Raw genomic sequence first — 23,375 nt, forward strand, 5'->3', positions numbered from 1 at the left:
AGTATTTAATAGTTGCATATAAGCTTATTGGAAGAAATCATTATAAGCCTAGCAGAGCTAAAATTCTGGCATTCTGCAACTTTTAAACCACTTAGTGTCATCTTTTGGTGTAGGGAAATCAGAGGCAGCACCACTCGTCATCCAACTCATTGATTTCTATCAAAAGTTCCGTTTCACAATCAATTACATCAATACTAATTCATCTGCACTCAAATTATTCACAAAATCACAATCATTGTCGTGTTTCTTATCGGAAAAATTCGCAACTCGTTCATCGACTGCCCATTTCTCTTCCTTTATAATTTATTGGTAGCGCGTTCGTCTATTCAATACAAAACATGCAGATCATAGCGGTGTTTTGAATGTTTTGAATTATTATATAAACACACACAGTTTATCAATCAAGTGTTTTCACATCTACTAATCTAGCGAAATTCAGACAATTTACTTGTATTTTTCCATGATTTGTTTTCAATTTTTGGTTTTGTTTGACTAATATAAAAAATTTAGAAGGCAATAGTAGAAATACGGAATAACTGCCGTTTAAAAATAACACAAACATTAAAAAGCAAAAACAATATACACTTCAAACACAGCAGTTAAAAAAGACTTTTTACATTTGCATTTAATGGATTTACGTTATAATCCTGGGGTTTCTTGTGCCATTCCTCTAAACTAACATTCTTGTTTTTTTATATTTTGGATCGCTATCCTGTTAGAATTTAAACTAAGATTTCTTGTCAACAAAGAAGCTAAGTTTTAGTGCGCTATTTGCCTCTATTTGTGGAACAATATAAAGCCGCACACCACAAATAGGAGGAGCTGGGCCAAAACCCAAAATTGTGTAAACGCCAATTATTAATTTATTTTTTATTTCTCAAATGGCTATCAGACATCCATATTATCTTCTATAAACACCAAATCACCCATTCCGAAGCTGAATATGCATCACCTCGCCATGACTGAAAGTTTGCCATATTTCACTGTGGGTATAATATCTACTCCGCCTTTTCAGTGCTTTTAATGCTGCCTGCACACTCTACTGGATTCATCGTTGTTATACAACAGGATTTAGTGGCATCGCAGAATATTCAAACATCCCAGTAGCTGGCTGAGCTTGGTACGTTCTAGGAAAGGCTTCTTTCGAGCAACTCGTGAAGTATAATTGAGGTTTCCGGAGCTTGGCGGACTGTTTCATGAGAAGTCTCTACTCCACAATCATCTCTAAGCTCACTAGTATATTTTATATCCAAAATCCGTGGTTTTGTGGCTACTTTTCCCAAAAAAAATACGTTCGGTGCGGTCAGATATTTTCCGTGCTCTTCCACTTGCAGATTTTGACTCCAATCTATTTAAATTTTTTGCGCGATTTATTATGTTATAAAGGGTGGTTAAGTTTCAAGCGTCGGTGTTGATTTTGAATAAAATACAATTTATGGCTCAATTACATATGGAATAAAATATCGGCAAAGTCGCCTCGGCGGCACACCTCCATCCGATGGTCCAAATTTTCGATGACGCTGAGGCATAATTGAGGTAGTATGCCGTTAATGTGCCCAATTATCTCATCCTTTAGCTCTTGAATTGTTGCTGGCTTATCGACCTACACCTTTTCTTTCAAATAACCCCAAAGAAATAAGTCCCGCGGTGTCAAATCACTCTTTGTGGGTGCATTGGTTTTTCGGCAATCACTCTTGGATTATCATTCGCCCAAATGCGGCAATTCTGCTTATTGACGAGTCCACTGAGGTGAAAATGTGCTTCATCACTGAAGATCATTTTCTTCGAAAATTGGTAATTCACTGTTGCCACTTCCTGCCACCGTTCTGACCATTGACGACGCTTGAAATGGTCAAGAGGCTTTAGTTCTTGAGTCAATTGCACCTTGTAAGCGTGTAAATGCAAGCCTTTATGCATAATGTTCAGCAACGACGAGCGTGAGAGGTGCAATTGTTGGGCACAACGACGAGTTGAGGTGGACGGCTCTTCAACCACACTATCGCGAACCGCAGCAATATTTTCTGCAGTACGAGCTGTATGAGCATGCACTGGTGTTTTCACATCTCCTACAGACCCAGCTTGCTCAAGCTCTTCCACAATTTTTCCGATTGTACGCACATTTGGACGATTAAATTTACCGAAAAAATCACGAAGTGCGCGATATGCATTTTCATTTGAACTCCCGTTTTCATAATAATCCTGAATAGTTTGAAGGTGTATCTTTCTATAATTCAAATTGAATTTGTCTGAGAGTGAAAAATGTCAAATGAAATGTGGAGAAAAACTTGACGGTTGGGTGTGGTTCACATTCAACATCGGCCCTTGAAATTTAACCACCCTTTATATACTAGTTTGTCTGTGCTAAATAAAACATTTCTGCAAACTGTGCACACTTTTATCTATGCTATAATTTGAAATGATGTCCATTCACCAGGCATTTATGTGTTCTTTATAATTTAAAATCCTACGTGATATTTTGATCAACAAATCACTCTTACAATCATTCTATGACTGGTTGATGGCTAACGCGTGTGTAGCAACTCGGTGAGATAACGGTATATCAAATAATCTTAACAAACGATGCCTAAAAGAGCTTTCTTGGCAGGGTTTTTGTTTTTGCTTGCTTTGGTGGATTCAAAATTTTACCGTTACGAAGTACTGTTAACTATATAAGTTAACGATATGTAAGTTAATGATAATTTTCAAAGGCTCTCGAAATTCAGTCAACAGCGATGGTTTTATTGGTAATGTGTTTTTAATCAATTTGAAAAATTGAGGTGCATGTGTGTATGTGCATATGTACATATGTACGTTTACCGTATACCTGTTCAGTGCTTCGGCATGCTTGGGTGCAGACAAACCGATATGACACGGTGTCGCTGTCCTTTCTGAGCGGGCAACAATCAAAAATTGATTGCCCCAAATGTATAAATAGACGTATTTGGTATTGTTGGAATGCTTTAGAAAAAAACGTATTCCTTAGGCCATAAAAGGCAAAAAACAAGATTTTCTGTCTCAACGTACTCTAGTCCACGAAGGACTCTTTTTAGTAATGCATCCGCTTTTCTTTTTGCCGCAGTACTGGGCGTCGTTTACTATTTGCGTATACGAACAAAGACGTCGTTGCTGGCCTCTACCACTCGTCGCCTTTCCTCTTCTTGTCATATTTCATTCTTGTTCTTTTTCGAGATTGTGACTATGTCAGGTTTTTATTTTTGTGTTCGAAACAAAACGTTGATTAACTATAAAAATTTAACTTTATTTCGCGGATATAAAACTGAATTAAAGCGAAGAAACTTTGTTAGGGCTATTTTGCGCACGCACAGGTGGCTTAGTGTATGCCAAGTGTCAATCGTTTATGCAAATTCGCTGTGCTATTATCACTACAGTCGCATCATAGACAAAAGGTCAGTTAATATTTATATATGTAAGTGATATATGTAACATACATAAGAAATATAGCTTTAAGTATATTCTCTCCTTAAAGTGAGAGTTCGACTCGCTGTCCTGAGCAAAGCTCAAGTCAGTAGTTAGTCTACCGTGTAAATATAAAGTTGAATAAAAGTACCTTAAGAAAAAAATTAAGTAGTAAAGTTTACTGGCGCAGTCAAATTTTAAGAACCTACACACGACGTTTGTTAAAGAAAAAATGTATGTTTTGTTAAAAAAAAATAAAAGAAAATATGAAATAAACACAAAAACAAAAAACTTTAAATTAAGGAAAAATACTTGTTTTCTAAGTACACGTGATTTAAAGAGGTTCACCTTCACAGACCTCTATGAAACGAAAAAGTATATATTAAATTGTGAAAATATATTAAAAATTGTGAAAATATGAAAAATTACAACATCACCTTGAATGACATCTAAAAAGAGAGAACAGAGAAGAGAGTTAGTGTATGTATGTGTGACAACGAAGTCAGCGAGCTTTGCCAGCAATTGTTGTGTATGAGCGTGGGATCCAAGGTGGATTTATTAAGGTGACAGCATTCACCCAGCTGAATTTTTCGCCGTAGGTATGGCTTACGTTAAAATGATATGCTTTGTTTGTATGTATTGGTATGTTTACATTCGTATGTTTACATTTGCTTGCTGGTTTTGACGTGATGCTTGGCCCAAACGCAACAACAAATACATGTAGGGTTTTACTTATATGTGTTTGCTGTCACCTGTAATAAATTCGCCTTGGTGGGATCTACTTCGGCAACAACAGCGATAAGAGTTGTAAAATTGAGTGCATCAGCAGCTGATCCAACCGAATTGTCAATATCTCTAACGAACGTTATCGCAGGAACAGTAACAATGGCTGAAGCTAATCAAAAACGAGAGCGAACTATTCAAAGTATTAAGTTAGTTGCTCCCTTTGATGGAGACAGGAATTATTTGGCGTTATACATTGATTGCTTAAACGCATTAATGCCAGCGTCGTCTTCTCTTAATGAAAGCGAAAGGCCGTTTTATTTCCAATGCATCATAAGCACTCTACGCGGACCAGCATTAGACGTAGTCAGAAGGGAACAACCTGAGACATGGGAAGTATTGAGAAATTTCTTGATCGAAGAGTTTGCAGATCCCACACCAGTGACAACGGCAATATTGATGGTTGGTAATATTAAATTTAAAGGTAACGTAAGGTTGCTTTGTGAAGAAATAAATGCAGAAGTATGTAAAATTAAAGATAGTATAAAATTAAGAGAGTCAAATACCTCAAGTATAAATTTTTTGTATACTGAGTTAACACGAACTATATTAGTTTAAAAACTCTTAAAAGAGAATTACCTTTTCACTTAGTAGCTTTAATTAATGCTAACACAGTTACAGATGTGAAGTCTGCTATTCAAATTTTAAGAGAAAATGAAGTTTATGACAACGTTGTTATAGGAAAAAATACTAAGAGTAATCCAAGCAAACAGCAATTCAACAGTTACAGAATTCCAAATGCGTATTCAACTTTAGCTTATAATAACCCACAATATAATCCGTACAATAATGGATTCGCTGATACGCAACAGTATTTTCCTTATGAACCAAGTAATTTTCAACAATCGCCATATGCATCACCATGTAATTGGAATTCGTTTGGAATTCCTGAACCTATGGAACAAGATAATGAGAATTTTCGGCTAGAAGCCTCGGATACTTACCAAAAGATCAACTAATACTCCAAAATCGCATTTGTAAGTTTCTCGTTGACACGGGGTCATCAATAAGTTTAATTAGACCTAATATTTTTAGCACACAAATTCTTTAAACGAGTCCCATAACGTTGACAACGGTTACAGGGAAAATAACATTAAACAAAACTCAAAAGGTATCAAATGAAAGAAAAAATATGAATTTAGTATTCTACGTGTACGATTTTTCCACAAAATATGATGGATTGATTGGTTATGATATACTTAAACAACTTAATGCTAAAATTGATATCGTTCAAGAATGTATAGTTTTAAACCGTGTCAACTACAACTTTATTGATAAAGATGATTCAAAACCATGCTTATTTTTAGAAAACTTCTGTGCAGTCACTGATCTAGGATTTAGACTACAACATCTGAATAAAGAAGAACATATCGCTTTAAAGAAACTTTTAAATAAATATAGAAATATTTTTTTTAAAGAAGGTGACACACTAACATTTACAAATAAAATCAAACATAAAATTAAAACGATACACGATGACCCTATTTACGTAAAGTCTTATCGATATCCCCAAATGCATAATTTAGAAGTAGATAAACAAATTAAAGAAATGTTGCAACAGGGTATAATTTGCCACAGTAAGTCACCGTATTCAGCACCAATCTGGGTTGTGCCAAAGAAGCTGGATGCTTCTAAAATACAAAAGTGGCGGATTGTTGTAGACTATCGTAAGTTAAACGATATCACTGAATCAAATTGAAATGGATCCAGCTGATAGAATCAGAACTGCTTTTTCCACACAAAGTGGACATTTTGAGTTCTTGCGTATGCCGTTCGGGCTTAAAAATGCACCGTCGACATTCCAAAGGCTGATGAACCCAGTCTTAGATGGTTTGCTCGGAAAAATTTGTATGGTATACTTAGACGATATCATTGTCTTTAGCACTTCTCTCCAAGAGCATATCGAAGCTCTTGATAAAGTCGTTCACAGACTTCATGAAGCTAATTTGAAAGTTCATATCAACAAGACTGAGTTCTTAAAGAAAGAAACCGAATTCCTAGGACATATTGTAACGTCAGAGGGAATAAAACCTAACCCGAATAAAATTGACTCAATTTTGAAGTATCCATTGCCTAGGACTACGAAAGAGATTAAGCAATTTTTGGGACTAGTCGGTTTTTATAGAAAATTTATTAGAGATTTTTCCAAAATTGCAAAACCTTTAACTCAGTGCTTAAAAAAAGGCAACAAAATAGTTGTTAGTAAAGAATACGTAAATGCAGTAGATACGCTCAAACTTCTCATAACAAAAGGTCCAGTCTTGGCATATCCAGTTTACATTAACTACTGATGCATCCAGCTCTTGGGGCCGTTTTAAGTCAACAAGGACATCCTGTATGTTTCGCTAGTCGTACGCTCAATGAACACGAATTGCATTATTCCACAACAGAGAAGGTAGAAAGTAATGGCTCCACAATTTGAAGGAACCGAATTCAAAACTACAGAGGTGGAAGCGGAAACTTAATGAATTCGACTTTGATATAAAATATATACCAGGCAACGAAAACCAGGTAGCAGATGCATTATCGCGTGTTGAGCTCAAAGAATGCTATTTTGGCGACGATTCTTCCAATATCGCTACAATACATTCCGCAATGGAAGACTCAGAATCACATATTCCGATTTCCCTAAGACCAATTAATGTTTTTAAGCGACAATTAAGATTAGTAAAGAGTAATGAAAATACTTTACATACAGAAAATATATTTAAAAATAGCGTAACTACCATTAACTACATCGACCTAACTATAGACAAAATAAAAGACATAATAAAGAAATTTTTAATAGGCAAGAGCGTTACTATTTTCATGCCTATTGATAAAGACTTTGTGAAATTTCAAGACGTTTTTAAAACCCTAATTAACAATAGACGACACAAAATATTACTAGCGACTAAAGAGCTTCAAAATATACGAGACTTTGTCGATTTTAAAACGAAAATCCTTGAAATCCACTTAGAAGGTCTTCACCAAGGTATTGAAAAAATAGCTAATCGTTTTAAAAAACAATATTACTATCCGAACTATTTAAAAGACTAAAATTGTAAATGAATGCGAACTTTGTAATAGGTGTAAATATGATCACATCAACCTCAAACTCCCATTGAAAATAACCCCACCTGTTTACGAAATAAGAGAAAAGTTTGTTATCGATTTTTGGGAATGGGGAAAAAAACATTATCTTACATGTATTGATTTGAATTCAAAATTTGGAGCCGCTGAAGAAGTCCTAACATTAAATTGGTTAGAAACAAAAAGGGCACTTCTAAAAATATTTAATACAATGGGACCTCCAAAAATTTTGAAAATCGATCAAGACCAAGGTATTAATAACGTAAATATTAAAAACTGATGTGATCAGCTCAATATTCGGATTGAAGTAACAACAGGAAAAACGGGTATTGCAGATATCGAACGTTTCCACAAAACACTAAATGAAAAACTTAGAATTATAATTAGCTCAGATGATAAAGAGTTGAAATACATGCAAATTGAACAAGCTCTTTTTACATACAATCATAATATAATACATTCTACGACTGGTGAAACTCCATACAATATTTTTTTCAATCGTTTATCACCTAAGTTTAACGCGCAACTTATAAAAGAAACCATAATAAATAATGCAAATAAAAAACGTAGAGAAAACATAATAGACACTTCTTTATTAAATGCGGAAAATTCTAGAAAACGTCTAGATAAAACAAAAAATCCCTTTAGAAAAGTAGAATTAGTCAAACCAGAAAATGACAATGAACATTTTATAGTTAGATTTATGAATCGTAATGTACAATAAGAAAATACAAAAGTCAATTTAAAAGAAAGAAGAAATTCAAAGAAAGTTAAAAATGTTATATTCTCTATATAAATGTATTCAATTCTTTACTTTTTAAGAAACATCACTAATACTTTATTAATCCTTTATATACGTACGAAATTTGAAGTCAAAATGTTAAAAATTGAAATTTAAGTTTGTCGCTTAAATCTTTTTAATTTGAGTCTTAATAGTAGTTTTCTTCATTATAAAAAAAAAAAAAATCATGATCATATATAGATAAATTATGAACTGAAGTGAATGTGTTTAAATAATAAGGATACTGCTCTTTCTTTGTGGAGGGAGGAGTGATATATGTAACATACATAAGAAATATAGCTTTAAGTATATTCTCTCCTTAGAGTGAGAGTTCGACTCGCTGTCCTGAGCAAAGCTCAAGTCAGTAGTTAGTCTACCGTGTAAATATAAAGTTGAATAAAAGTACCTTAAGAAAAAAATTAAGTAGTAAAGTTTACTTGTATATGTAAATATATATGGAGAGGGACTGTAGGATCAAATCTCGGTGTAACACCAAAATGAAGAAAACGTTTTTTCTAATAGCGGTCGACCCTCGGCAGGCAATGGCAAACCTGCGATATATGTATACATATATGGTAAAATAAGTGCCAATCAACCAAACGAATTCAAAAGCGATCTCTGAAGAAATTTTATTGCACTATAATGATATGCTCGATATTACTCTAGCCTGTACCACTAAAATACTGTAGAAAATAAGTTTGGACAATCAGCTTGAACTGCCGATACTCATACATTCAAATATACTTTACGCAGTCCATCGCAGAATTACCGCTTCATATGGCATCAAATAAATTCGTTGCCTTAAATCGACCTTGTCGCTGAAATGTAAAAACAAGAAGAAACAAATTTGTTTTCATAAACTTTTCCAAAGTGTCACCGCTCAAGACACTTACCCATAATTGTGTGGTGAATAGGAAGTGAGCAGCACGTACTCCATAGTCTTATTCGCCAAGCCATCTAAATATTCTATTTGGCTACCGAAGTTAGCTAGTAAACGGTACTCCTCGCGACCAACAGCAGTTCTGAAAACGTCATTTCAATCAATAGTGAAATTTAAACATCTCCACTTCAACTAACCTCACAACCTGAAAGACCTGCTCCTTCAATGCTCCATAAGCAAATCCACCATATTCTTTGAAGGCCTTAAATGCTTCCGTTTGTTTTAAACTGGCCATTCCTTTGTATATGTTCAAGGTGCTACGTGCAACGCCCCGCTGAGTCTGTACATTAAGATATGAGTAGTTAGGATTGATGGGAAGCAAAGTGGAGTTTCCTGTGCTGAATCCGGCATTCTTCGAAGTGTCCCATTGCATTGGCGTACGCTCTGGATCGCGGAAGCTGCAAGTGTCGCTGTTGCAACTAAAGTCTCCGTCAGTCTTGCCGATCTCATCGCCCTAAATTGTGGAAGTAAAAATTGCAGCTTGTAATAAAAATTTCCTTAAGTGACAATTAGCACTTACGTTATAAGTAACAGATGTGCCGGGCAATGCATGCATTATCATCGTCATCAAATCTGTCCGAGTTGCTCCTATGCGTGTAGCTGGACGACTGTTGTCATGATTTCCTACTACCCAATTGGCCACCTTATGATTCGTCCACATTATATCCATCCATTCTTTGGCGTATTCTTCAACAGTCTGTGCAGTGGAACTTTCTCTTAATCGAACAAAGTTGAAGTTCATTGAGTGCCATTGCTGACATAAGTGCTCAAAATCTCAGTAGTGGTATAAGCTTCGGCAATTTGTGGTCTATGGAGAAATGCAATTGATTAATTTATACAAACTATTAATCTATTGATTATACTCGTATGTGCCTCACAATGTGTCGCCGCCATGTTTTTGTTGGTATTCGTCTAAAAACTCGCGCCATTCGTATAATAACTCCACACTTCCTGGTTGATTATGCGTATACTTCTGTGATTCGCCGGGCGGCGCATCTGGATATGAACCACTTTCATAACGAAATTCAATGAAAGTTGGTACTGCATCAATGCGGAAAGCATCTACTCCACGCTCAAGCCAAAAGTCCAAAACCCCGATTAGACGTTCGCGCACTGCTGGATTTGTGAGATTAAAATCAGCTTGTTTGGCTAGAAACTGATGTAAGTAATACTGTTGGCGTTCTTCAACCCAAGTCCATGCAGAACCACCAAAGACTGATCCCTGTAAGAAGAAATAAAGAGTAAAGTTTGATAAAAGGAAAAATAGCAAACGATAACTAATCTATAGTAGTAACTCACCCAATTACTTGGCTCACTACGCTCGCCCGTTTCTGGATCGATTTTGCCATCATGCCATACATAGAAATCTTCGTAACCTTCTTCACGACGTACCGACTTCTGGAACCACTCACACTCATCACTTGAGTGATTTGGAACAAAATCCAATATCATCTTTATACCCAATTTATGCGCCTTTGCAATCATTGCATCAAAATCCTCCATTGTCCCAAAGAGCGGGTCAATGTTCGTGAAATTAGCTACATCATAACCCATATCTGCCATCGGTGATTCAAAGATAGGCGAAAGCCATGCAGCAGTCACACCTATTTCCTTAAGAAATTCCAAGCGAGATGTAATGCCATTCAAGTCACCTATACCATCACCGTCACTGTCCATAAACGATCGAGGATAGATCTGATAGAGTGTGGCCGACTCCCACCAGTCGACTGTGGTGTTCGTAGAAGCGCTAAGAGCACAGAAAACCACAAATGTAAACAAACGTAACGCATCGGACGCCATGACGGTAAGTACTAACGGACTACTGTTGGCCAAACTTATATTTATACCTCCAGATATATCAAGATTAGAACATTTATTGACCGAATAGGAAGATTAAATATTATATTACTAAATAACGGACACTTCACATACTAGACAATATTCGTTAGTGTGCGGAGTGATCATTATCACCAGTGAGTATATTGTGCTATGAGTTTTGTAAGTAAACATACCTATTTTATCCCTGGTCAGCACTTCGATAAAAATATTGAGAAATATGTTCAGTAGTCTGAAATTTGTATGGTAAATGGTTGATTTGATTTGATAGATGGTTGATTTGATTTGAAAGTTTTAGGAAGTTGAGAGTGTGCAGCCAACTATAAAGCGAAAAGTGTTTAAATATATTGACATTTGTACCTACATTGGTATTCGGTAAAGTAAACTTTTCTAGCCTGTTTTAAGTAAAAGTAGTATTTATAATTTTGTAAAATATACATTTATAAAAATTAGTTCAATAATTCACTCAGTTTTATTTAGCTTTATTTTTTTTAACATCTGGTCGCATTGCCGCGATTGCAGTTGTTGTTGGCGTTATCCTGTTTTCAGCAGTCAAATCTCTCTCTCGCTACTGCAGTGTTGCCTAGTTTTGGATATAAAACCGCACTCAAATGCCCATTTAAAGAAAATAAAATGTCTAATTTCTATTGAGTTACTTAAAGAACTTTGTATGCGTGACAAATAGAACTGAAGCAAACTGTATGTATTCGGTACTGAGTAACGGGTGCGCTCTCTAGTACCGAGTAACGAAACGTTACCCACGAATATATTTCGTTACCCGCATTTTTTGTAGTATGAGTTCAGTTCACGTAGGTAATAAGTTTATACGTGTATAAAAACGTTTGCTGATGTACGTTTGTTTGCGCATGCGCTTATAGCGCGCGCTCATTTCTTTCAGAAGGCGAATGGCAGACACTGTCAGAAATAATAAAAATTCTGAAGCCATTTAAAGAACTCACTGAAGATAAGTCTTCAGAAAAAAAGGTGACTGTTTCAATGGTCATGGCTTCGACGGAAAGTATGGCCAGAATTTTGGTCAGTTTAACTATGAATATATTAACAGATACAGGAAAGAAACTGGCAAATAAAATACTAACGGAATATAAAAGTTACAGAATTGTTACAGGCACCCTGTCTTATCTAAAGCAGCACTATTAGACCCGCGTTTTAAGAAGCTGGCATTTAGGTTTGATTTATCAAGTTATGAGTCTGCGAAAGATGCCTTGAAAACTGAGCTGAAAAACTAGCAACACTGACGCTGATAACGATTCAATGGAAAGATTTTGACACTGTGACGACGTCAGTGTCAGCTTCAAACTCTGTAGTTAGCAGCAGTATTATTACTATGAGGCAATATTTAGAGGAAAGAATTATATCTCGAAATGAGTGTCCTTTGAAATGGTGGCAAGCACGGGCAATTCTATACCCGGAGCTCTCGAGCTTGGCTGATAAATATTTATCAGTTATGGTTTCTTCTGTACCTGAAAGGACTTTTTCCAAATCGAGCCAAATATTAAGCGAGAAGCGCAGCTCTATTCAGCCAAAGGGAATGGAAAAGATTTTAGATCAGGAACGAAAGATTTTTGTTGTTTAAATGTTATTGTCAAAAAATATTGTACTTTTTGACACCTATTTGTTGCTTTTTCATTATAATTTGGGAGATTCAGCCAATACTTCATTTGCAGTTCTACACTTTCTTGTGACGTCGCAACGTCATACTGTACGCGTATCATACGATACAACATATTCGATTCGTTGCGTTATGGATAAGGTATCAAAAGTAACGAGTAACGTAACGATACGATAGTAACGAGTACTCATCGTTATAGTAACGAGCATATACGGGTTTGCTTTTTTTCGATACTTTTACACCTCTAGTGACAAATTGTCTTTGAAATGTGCGCTTTTTTTAATTAAATGTGTTATGATTGTGTACAATTTAATTTATGCGTTTTTTGTTAAGAGAAACTCTTGGGTTAAGAGAACGACTCTTTTGCTATATTTGACATTATGTATATTAACAAGATAAGGTATTCTTTTTGTAAAAATATCGTTATGGCTTCTTCAGTATTTTCTGATATTTTGTTGCTTACTTCTACTATGAATACACCTCTTAATGCCCTATGTCCCACTAAGGATTGAGGACCGGAAGGAACGATTTCGCCTCTATGGTTTTAATTCACATTCAGTAAATTCAAACGCTTTTTAAAATGTGTAAAAAGGTTTTCAATCTTAAGAAGAGTTAAGAGACGGACATTTAATATTCTAACATAACATTAAAAGGAGCAAAACTTTAACTTTTCACTTCCAAAATATCTAATTTTATAAGAATCAACAAATTCGCATTAGCACTAAAATCTTCCCAGAGTGACCCATTTACAACATTCTTTTGTTTCATAATACAGTTTTTTTAACTTTCAGTTTCGGTAGCTTTAAGTTAAAAAATAAAAAGAAACAAATACCAAACTTAAACATTTTCGCATTTTGGGTATAAAAAGCACTAAATTTATTGCGAAGAGCAAATGGTTGGCAACTCTGCACAACTTGGCAAAAGTGACATCACGCACTCTCTGATGGGCGCAATCTTGTTTCTATAATTCTTGCGTGAAGTCTCTACTGTTATACGGAAGTGAAATATAGCTGGTCTTCAACACCATCACACAGAGGGTATAACCTTCGTCAACAAATGCCTCCGCATCATCTGTAGATTATTCTGGCCGAACACCACCAGCAACAATCCGCTGTGGAGATGAACAATGAGGAACACATCCAATGGCAAATCAAACGCAGAAAGTGGCGTTGGAAAGCATCACTAGAATGACACTTGGATCCGCAGAGGAGCAGAGGTCGCGGTCGCCGAATATGAATTAATAATAGAGAATCTATAATTTGTTCCCAGCTCTTTGGAATTTTCGCCTTGAGCTTTTCAAACGATGCGGTCTTTACTATCTATCGCGGCAAATCTCTGTCCTTTCATAAATATTTTTAGTTTTGGGAACTGGAAAAAGTCAAGAAGTATTAGTTTTGACCAAATTTCATGTTTGTATTAAATAACAAAGAATTGGAAACCCAAAATTCCAAACAATGGTAATTTTTCATATGGCACCTCCGAATGAGCCAAACAGGAGATTCAAAAAAATGTATCCCATAGACTAAAAATATACTTCAAATAAAAATCTGGGTATTTCATATTTATTTCGATTAAAAAATTTCAACATTCAATTCGATTTTAATTCAATATAAAACAAGTAATGAATGCTAAATTCGGTTCGGCCCGAGCTTCTTTCACTTACCCGGCCTCTCTTTAGTAAAAAGTGAAGCCAAGTCCTTGTCCACCTGCAGAGGAGACCTTCCTCTTCGTGTGGTACCCCATCGAATACTTTCAGAGCCGAAGCGTTTGTATCCATTCGGACCCAGCCAACGAAGCCGCTGGATCTTTATTTGCTGGGCTTTGTCTATGCCGTCGTAAAGCTCATACAGTTCATTACTTGTGCCAAATATGAGTAAATTTCCTTCATTTATAGTAGATATCAGAAATTATTTTTTTAAATATTAAGGTGGCCGTTGTCATTGCCCAATATGGCGATGCATATATGTATCGCACGGAGCTTCAGATGTACAGAAGTTGATTTAGCCATAACTCTTCTCTTCAGTTTGAGCATTTTTGTACACATACTTTCATACCAGAGGTTGGCAAAATTTTTATTGCGTGTGTGTTGGTGAGCACAGGGTAATCGCACTACACAGTGGTAAAAAGAATGTTAATATGTCCAAGCATGTCCAATGTTCGTCCCCGTACTCCTCCGAAACGGTTTGATCGATTCTCATGAAATTTTGTCAGCATATTGAGTAGGTCTGAGAATCGGCCAACATCTATTTTTCATACCACTTAGTGATAAGGGTTGTCCCCCTTAACATTTTTTTTTTAATTTTTAGACTTTTTTTTAATTTTTTTATTATGACGCATTAAAAATACATACAACCCTAAATTTTTAGCTTTTTATCACCAACCCCTACTTTTTAATAGCTGATCAATCGTCTTTTAATTAATTCCCCGCCAGTTGTCTACAGGTGTCACTTCTGACCCAGTAAACAGCACGGAGTAGGGATGAGAACGAAGCCGGTCTCCTGTTTCTCTCACTACCTACACAGTTGTCGGCCATCATTATTGTTTATGCATCAAGTGTAGTAGTAACGTTGACAATTATTATTTTGCTATATCAGTGTAACTCTCATTTTAACTATTAATTATTTCTATTTTATTAATAATAATAAAATTATTAATTTTGAGTGTGTTTTGCACGATTAGTTAATCAAGTGATTTTCATAACCTCAAAAGTACTCAACACGTGGCACGGATTCCTATTATACCTACAGATGTGCCAATTCAATTCAAACGTATTCAGTTTCCGATTAGATTGGCATTTGCAATGACTATCAACAAATCCCAAGGTCAAACGCTGTCTATTTGTGGCTTAGATTTGAGAACACCATGTTTTTCACACGGATAATTATACGTGGCATGCTCTCGAGTGGGTACACCATCCAGTTTGTTTGTGTTAGCTAAAAATGGACTAACAAAAGATATCGTTCACGCTGTAGCATTAAGAGATTGATATTGTTTGTTAGTGTTACTGTCCTAATTGATTAATTAATTAATGATATATAATTTTAAAGAATAAATTATAATAACTTAAAAATATTATTTGTCTTTTGTTATTTTTATATTCCCTCATCGTTCACAGCGCTCCATGCCTATTTCACGCATATACCACATTCTTACACACTTACAATAAGTAAGCTTTTTTTTTGTCGACAGATATTTTTATGAGGAACTTTTTCATGGCAGAAATACACTCGGAGGTTTGCCATTGCCTGCCGAGGGGCGACCGGTATTAGAAAAATGTTTTTCTTAATTTTGGTGTTCCACCAAGATTCGAACATACGTTCTCTCTGTGAATTTCGAATAGTAATCACACACGAACCCATTCGCCTTATAGTAATATATATAGTAAACATTTTTAAAAATTTAAATTACGTTTACTGCCTTATATTTCTAATGTCTAGATTCGTAGTATATTACTTTCGGCTCTAAAATACTAAGTACAGTACAGTCATCTATATTGTACACAATTAATGCCTTGTTCTTGCCGACTGAGAAAAAAGCATATTTATGTTAGTAGTATAAACAGAAGGTACAGTACTAATATTCTTTTAATCGCTGTGTGCAGAGTATATGGTGGGGAGAACTGGCGCTGACATCACTTTTACGTGTAAATCTTATGGAAGAGCGTCCTTTTATGCTAATGGCGGCCACTGTAACTACATTACTCCGTTTGATTTAACATAGGAAAAGCGTCCAAAATGAGGGCAGCACCTAACGTGCACACAGCGAATATTGAACGCGTCCACATCGTCTAATACTCACGCGGGGAGTCCCCTGAACGAGTGAACGAAGTAGTCGATCGAAGTGTATTTTTTAAGTCTCGTAGTTCTTGTGCGCTTAAATACTTTGAAATTGAGAAATACGCCCTTTCTTTTAATATTAATTTAATTTCGTGATCATATTTAGTCATATAAAGTTACTTTAGTATTAGTTAGTAATACTGTTTTTTGTTTTTGTTGCGGAATATGAAGAAAAGAGTTTTAATAATGATCATATTGTCGTGCATTTGAAAAAACAGGAAGTACTATCCTCATATAATATTGGGATATTTATTCATATCTTTTTTTAGTGAAAAGAATTCCCCCATCTGGCTCTCAAAAAAGGAAGCTAAAAAGAGCAAAGACTCAACAGGCCAAAGAGCCTGCAGAAACTTTATCTAAATATCTATTAGATAGTAAAAAAAAAGAAAGATGCCGTCAGCGAACAAATTCATCAAACTGTTGAATCTGTCCCCAATACACAAATAAATGATGCTGACATTACTAAAAAAGGTGAAACGTCTTGTGATACTAAAAAAAACTTTGCCGTAAGCGACAATGAAGAACAGAACGATGAAATTGATGAGACTGTTAAAATCAGAAAACAAACTAGGAAAGAGAATACTCCTTCGAATTTCTGGTTATCCAATGATGCTGCAGACTGGCCAATACAACTGCCAGATCATAATAGAAGTTTAACAGTCGAAAGGGGTACTGAAGTATTTCAAAACAAGGACGGACCTTTTGAAGCTATAGAAAGGCCACGTGAAAAAACTTAGGGAACACATCGTTGTTTAACTTCGTCTTGGTTTTACTCATGTTTAAACTAAACTAAATATTTAAGAAATGGATGCTATATTCACCATCATCGAAGAAATTATACTGTTATTGCTGTCGGTTATTTGCATCTGAGGGAGACAAAAGTGTTAGCAAATTTGTCTCTGGTTTTTGTCAATGGTGGAAATTAAATCCAAATTTTTCACAACACGAATCATCCAATAAACATTTATCAAATTTCGAAAAAAGGAAATCATAAATTATGGGCTTGAAACTTAATGAAACCATTGATAAAGATAACTTGAAAATAATTAACAGAGAAACTCAGACGTGGAGAGACTTTTACCATCGACTTTTAGATATAACACTATTTTTATCCGAACCAAATCTTGCTTTTCGAGGCCATTGTGAAGAGATTTCTTCTGAAAACCGGGGAAATTTTCTAAAATTGGTACGACTGCTGTCAAAATATGATCCAGTGTTGAAAAAGCATTGCCTTAAACTTGAAGCTACTGTTGTGGAACGGAAAATCCGAGAAGTCAATCCAAAAGCGCTTTTCAGTCCGTGTTCGAATGATTCTTTGAATCTTTGCGGAGTCCACGCATTTTCATGCGTTCCTTCTAGTGTCACGTGTTTTGGAACAGTAGAGAAATTATATTCATTTTTTTCGGTATCCACGAAGAGATGGGAGTTGCTTAATGAGAAAACAGAAAAAAAATTGAAATGTTTATCTGATACCCGCTGGAGCGCACATTACGAGTCAGTAAAAGTAGGCAAAGAAAACGTTCGCAATTCACAGAGAGAACGTCGGTTCGAATTTCGGTGAAACACCAAAATTAAGAAAAACATTTTTCTAATAGCGGTCGCCCTTGGCTGGCAATGTCAAACCTCCGAGTGTATTTCTGCCATGAAAAAGCTCCTCATAAAAATATCTGCCGTTCGGAGTCGGCTTGAAACTGTAGGTCCCTCGATTAGTGGAACAACATCAAGACGCGCATTCCACAAAATAGGAGGAGGAGCTCGGCCAAACACCCAAAAAGGGTGTATGCGCCAATTATATATGTATACCTATATAATAATCAATGTTCTCGAAAATTTATAAATCCTTCACAAGCAAATTTAGATACAAGATCGGGAGCAAGCTTGCTACTGCCGGCTACTTGCGATTTTACCTTTTTGACCTACATATGTACTATTTTGGTTCTCTATATTGGAGGAAGTTAATTTGGTTCAAAAATATGTACAGTCCCCAAAAATGACTCTGGATATAGGACTTATCAAAATAAAAGCTCTGGATGAATATTTAGTGTCCGCACGAAGCGCAATTGTAGAAAATGCTGTAATTTTTGGCATAAAAATTGCAGTGATATGAATATCAAGGAGGAAGGTAAAATGAAGGTAAAAAAAACGGGGTGGCGGGTGCACTAGCTCGTGATGCTGAATTATCGATTCAAGATGAAATACGGCGGTCAATGTTTGAATGCATAGACCAGTGGTCGCCAACGTTTTCAATGTGTTGAGCTACTTTCAAGATTTTGAAATAAACAGCGAGCTACTTGCACAAGCCAACATAAATTAAATAATACACAGTTATATTCGACATACAATACATGTATTTATTTTACTAATATACGTTCTATATATAATAAACTTATGACTTATAGTGCTTATACTTATGCATAACTACATCCATGTTCACACCTATCAATCGTAACAAAATTTTTTGCAGTCATAATGGCAAATCACAAGCGACTTAAAAAAACAACAAAACAGTAATAGTACATTATTATATAAATAAAATATGGGCAGATAAAAAGAGCATATTTAATGAGAAGGTTGACATTCTGACTCATCGATAATTTTTTTAATATTTGCAGTATAATTTGATACAGTCATTCGAATACAGTTATCCAAATGTATATCTGTAAGCCGATTGCGATATTTATTTTTAATAAATTTCATATTGGAAAAAGAAGATTCACACAAATAAGTTGAACTGAATAACGCTTTCACTTTCAACGCAACACGACATAAAACTGAATACTTATCTTTACTTACTAAAGTCCATATACAATTTGTATTTGAACCTAAAGATTTTAAAGTCAAGTCACTTTGAAAAGCAATCAGTTCCATTTCTGTCACAGCAATGTCTTCGCCAAAGTTGTTCATAACACAAGTTGCAAACTGTTGTATATCAATGTCCATGAAGGGTGAAACAACAAATTGCGTCACTAAAGCAATTTTGCTGAAATCCTTGAAACTATTTTTGAAGTTTTCCTTCAAGTTAGAAACTATTTCCATATGATATTTACTGTCATAGGGCTCTAATAGATTTTTGGATATCTTTTCGGAAAGAATAGGAAAATGCTTAGTATCGCGGTTTTTTAGGTTTTGTTCCCAAAATTCAAGTTTTGTAATAAATGCACTTATATCAGAAATCATTTCCGCTAATTCTTTATCCCTGCCTTGAAGCTGCAAGTTAAGCTCATTTAATTTCTCTGTAATGTCCACAAGAAAACCAAAATCTCTGAGCCAAGTCGAATTTTCCAGTTCAGGAATCGGTTCATCGCGTTCTATGAAAAATTGGAGTATAGCAGGCAGGACATCATTGAAACGTTTGAGCACTCGTCCTCTGCTTAACCATCGCACTTCAGAGTGAAGAAGTAGCTCTCCGTATTGACAGTCAATTTCAGCAGCCAAGGTTTTAAATAATCTTCTTTGTAACGCTTGAGCTCTAATCTTGTTCACAATTTTCACCACCAGTTTCATAACGTTGTTCAAGTTTAGAAAATTTCCACATAATGCTTGCTGATGTATAATACAGTGGTAACTAAGAAATTGTGGAAAACTTTCATCCTTATGACATAGCGCCACGAGCCCCTTATCACAACCCACCATAGCTGGAGCACCGTCAGTTGTCAGGCCTACCATTTTTGATATTGGAATTTTCTCAGAAGAGATGAGATTTTTTAAATGAGAAAACAGCTCTAGCCCAGTAGTATGTCCTTTGAGTGGAATAAACTTCAAAAGATCTTCTTTAATTGTAAAATCACTAAAAGCCATCCTGACAAATATGGCCATCTGTGAGATGTCAACTACATCTGTTGATTCATCCAGTTGCAGTGAAAAATAAATACAGTTATCTAAGTCACTTCTTAACTGTAAAAAAATATAATCGCTCATTACTTCTACTCGCCTCATCACTGTATTAGCAGAAAGTTTTTATAGCAGACACTATTTCGTCTTTATTTCTAAAGTTGGCGAGTAAAGAATCTGCAGCTTCCAAAAATGCTTGTTTTATTATTTCCCCGTCTTCATAAGGTTTTTTCTTTTGTGCAATTATCTGGGAAACACGATAAGATGTTTCAGTTGCAGCCTTATTTTTGTCGATTGTTTTCAAAAATATTGACTGTTGTCCAATTAACTGGATTTTTAAATGTTTCAGTTTTTCTTTTCTGGAGGCAGAATTTAACGGGAATGCCTTCTCAAAATTCGCATGTACAGTTTTATGATGCCTCTCAATATTTCCTTTTTTAGGAACTGACACAGATGTATTACATAACAAACAAACACTTTTGCCTTTAACTTCTGTGAAGAAGTATTGTTCTTCCCATTCCGAATGGAAATGGTATGTCTTCGCCTTCTTACTACTGCTTGCCATAATGTTTCGATAATGCCGTTCAGTATTAAACTGAGCGCAATGTCTACGTGCATTGCGTATATATAAAGCCAAAAAATTCTCGAACACGCTAATCGGTTCCAGCCGATCCTAGAACGGAGACGCGACTTCGCGTCGTGTTTGTTGGCGCGAAATCGCTTACCGCAGTGTTGCCGCTGTTTATCTATTTATTATGAAAATTTCTGAAATTTGCTAATACTGGTATAATTTTCAGACTTTTTGATTTTTTGCAACGTGAGCAGCGCGAGCTACCGTTAGCTCGCGATCTACGGGTTGGCGACCACTGGTATAGACCGATTTATACAGGAATTGTCGCAACGATACAAGGTTATCAAACAAATAAACAATATTTTCCAAATAATTGACACAAAGTTCATGATGGAAGCTTAAGATGACGCTCCGGCTGTAGGACTGGGTAATCTGGTAGAAATTTACAATGAATTTGACAAAGAGCAGGTTTTACAAGAAATAAAAAGATGCCGCAGACACATCCGTTCTACCGACACGAGTGCGGTCGTTGCATCTAGATGGACAGCCCAAGAAGTCCTACAATTCATAATAACATGGGACTTTACGGAATCCTTGCTCTGCATATCGCTTATACTTCAGTATTTTTTAACCATTTGCATTTCAAATGCATCATGCGAGCGCAGTTGTTCTAAATTGAAACTAATTAAAAATTACCTTCGATCTACAATGAATCAAGAGCGACTCGTCAATCTGTTTGTGCTTTCGATTGAAAGAAAAGTTTCAACAGAAATTGATTTCACTGTGGTTATTGAAGAGTTCTGTAAAATGAAGACACGAAAACATTAAATTTAATATACTCGTAAGTATAAGGTTCAAGTTACCTACGTAGTATTATATAGTACTAGCAACCCGCCCAGCTTCGCACGGGTATAAAATATATACCCTATGTCACTCACTGAAAAAATGATTAAATTCGATCCAGTAGTTTTGGCTTATTCATTATTGCCCGTGGCCCGCACGCGTTAAATTTGGAGTAAAACAATTCTCCTTTCTTTATAGCATGAAGATTTCCTGCTATCTTTGGGATATCTAAATTCATACCCTACATTTTTGCATATTAACTTTTTGTATTTTTACATATGTATTTATTTTATTTTTACAACAATTACAATACTATATTACAGAATGTCTTTATATACAACGTTCATAGCCTTCTTGTCATTAGACAATACAAACATGTTTAAATTGGAATGGTAGATCCGATGGAATCAGAGGGATTCGGGGAATCAATATATCTTCTCCGGTACCACATCCTGTGAGTATTGTGCACTCTATTATGAAAGTTTTCAGTGATTTTACCATCAAACGCGTGCCATTGCAAAGTTTAGGTGGACTTAGGTTTCTTAATAAAATAACAGGACAACCTATTTTCAGCTCCATTTGGTGAGGAGGGAGTCCAGACGGTTTCAAAGAATTTAGAAATTCTGTAGGAAATTGAACAGCTTCTTGCGCATCAATCTTTGAAATAATCAAGTTATTTACTTTATCTACTTGTTCGTTAGTTGGTGACAGAATAGCTCTTTCTTTAAACCAAGATATTGTCTTATAACTTATGTTATCAATGTCTGGATAGACATTGTTGACTAACTCTTGGATGTTGTCTATCAAAACACAAAGGTTTTCTAGGTTAATCCTTCCCTCACTTTGTGTTAATTCTCCATTGCCAACTTTTAGCAGCATCTCTGGAAATAGCCTGTTCTCACGTGAAGATGACGAAATTCTCATATTAGTTTTAAGCTCTAATTTATTGACATACGACTAAAGGTGGGATCTTTTTAGCGAAGCATTTATTTCGTCAGCACGTGTTCCTCGAGTCACAACTGGTAGGATTTGACGGAAATCTCCTGAGAACAGAATTGTATATCCACCCATAGGTGCATTTTTGTTGCGCAAATCGCGCATTGTCCTATCCAGTGCTTCCACAGACGAAAGTAAATATTTCAAAGTTAAACTTCAAGAAAGTTTCATTTTAATTGGTTGATTCGTTTATGATTTATGGCCGTGAAAACCAAAAAATTATGTTTTTTTGCCACATTTTGACCGATTGCCACGCCCCCTTTATATATTTCTTCACATTATATAGATATAAACCTTCCTCTTCAATCAATCTATCTTCAAAAAAAAAATATATGTAATATAAAAAAATATATTATTTCTTAATTCTATTGCATGTTTTTTTTTTAAATTAAACTTACTATTATTCCAACAGTACGTCAACAGTAATTCAAACTCGAACGTCAATTATAAGATCTGAGTCAAATAAGCATAAGTATGTAAAAATACTTAGGCAGACATACATATTTGAAATTAATCAAAATCTTTTTGCATTAAAAAGGGCCTCATTCAATTATGCCGCCCTGGGCCTCTGACTAGATTAGTCCGCCACTGACTGCTCGTACGAGAAAGCTTTGCCGATATCTGGTTTCTACCCATCTCGATTTCTATAATGCAGGCCACAAACGGTAAACCAATTGAAACAATCGGTTGAAACTTCAAATGATTAACGCATGGGTGGCGCAGTTGACCAACGGCGGCGGAGTTGACGATTTTTCTCATTTCTTTTGAAATGATGACGATGAATACTTGACTTAGTGGAAAATTATCCATGTTTTTATGACAAAATGCAAATGTTGTCA

The 23,375-nt window shown here is 35.5% G+C and overlaps 1 pseudogene; it reads right to left on the reverse strand.

Annotated features, from left to right (window-relative positions):
* Window positions 1-8,798: 8,798 nt before the first annotated feature.
* Window positions 8,799-10,793, reverse strand: LOC128867950 (maltase A2-like; annotated as a pseudogene).
* Between the last annotated feature and the right edge of the window lie 12,582 nt (window positions 10,794-23,375).

The sequence above is a fragment of the Anastrepha ludens genome, chromosome 6, assembly GCF_028408465.1.
Source record: "Anastrepha ludens isolate Willacy chromosome 6, idAnaLude1.1, whole genome shotgun sequence".
NCBI lineage: Eukaryota > Metazoa > Arthropoda > Insecta > Diptera > Tephritidae > Anastrepha > Anastrepha ludens.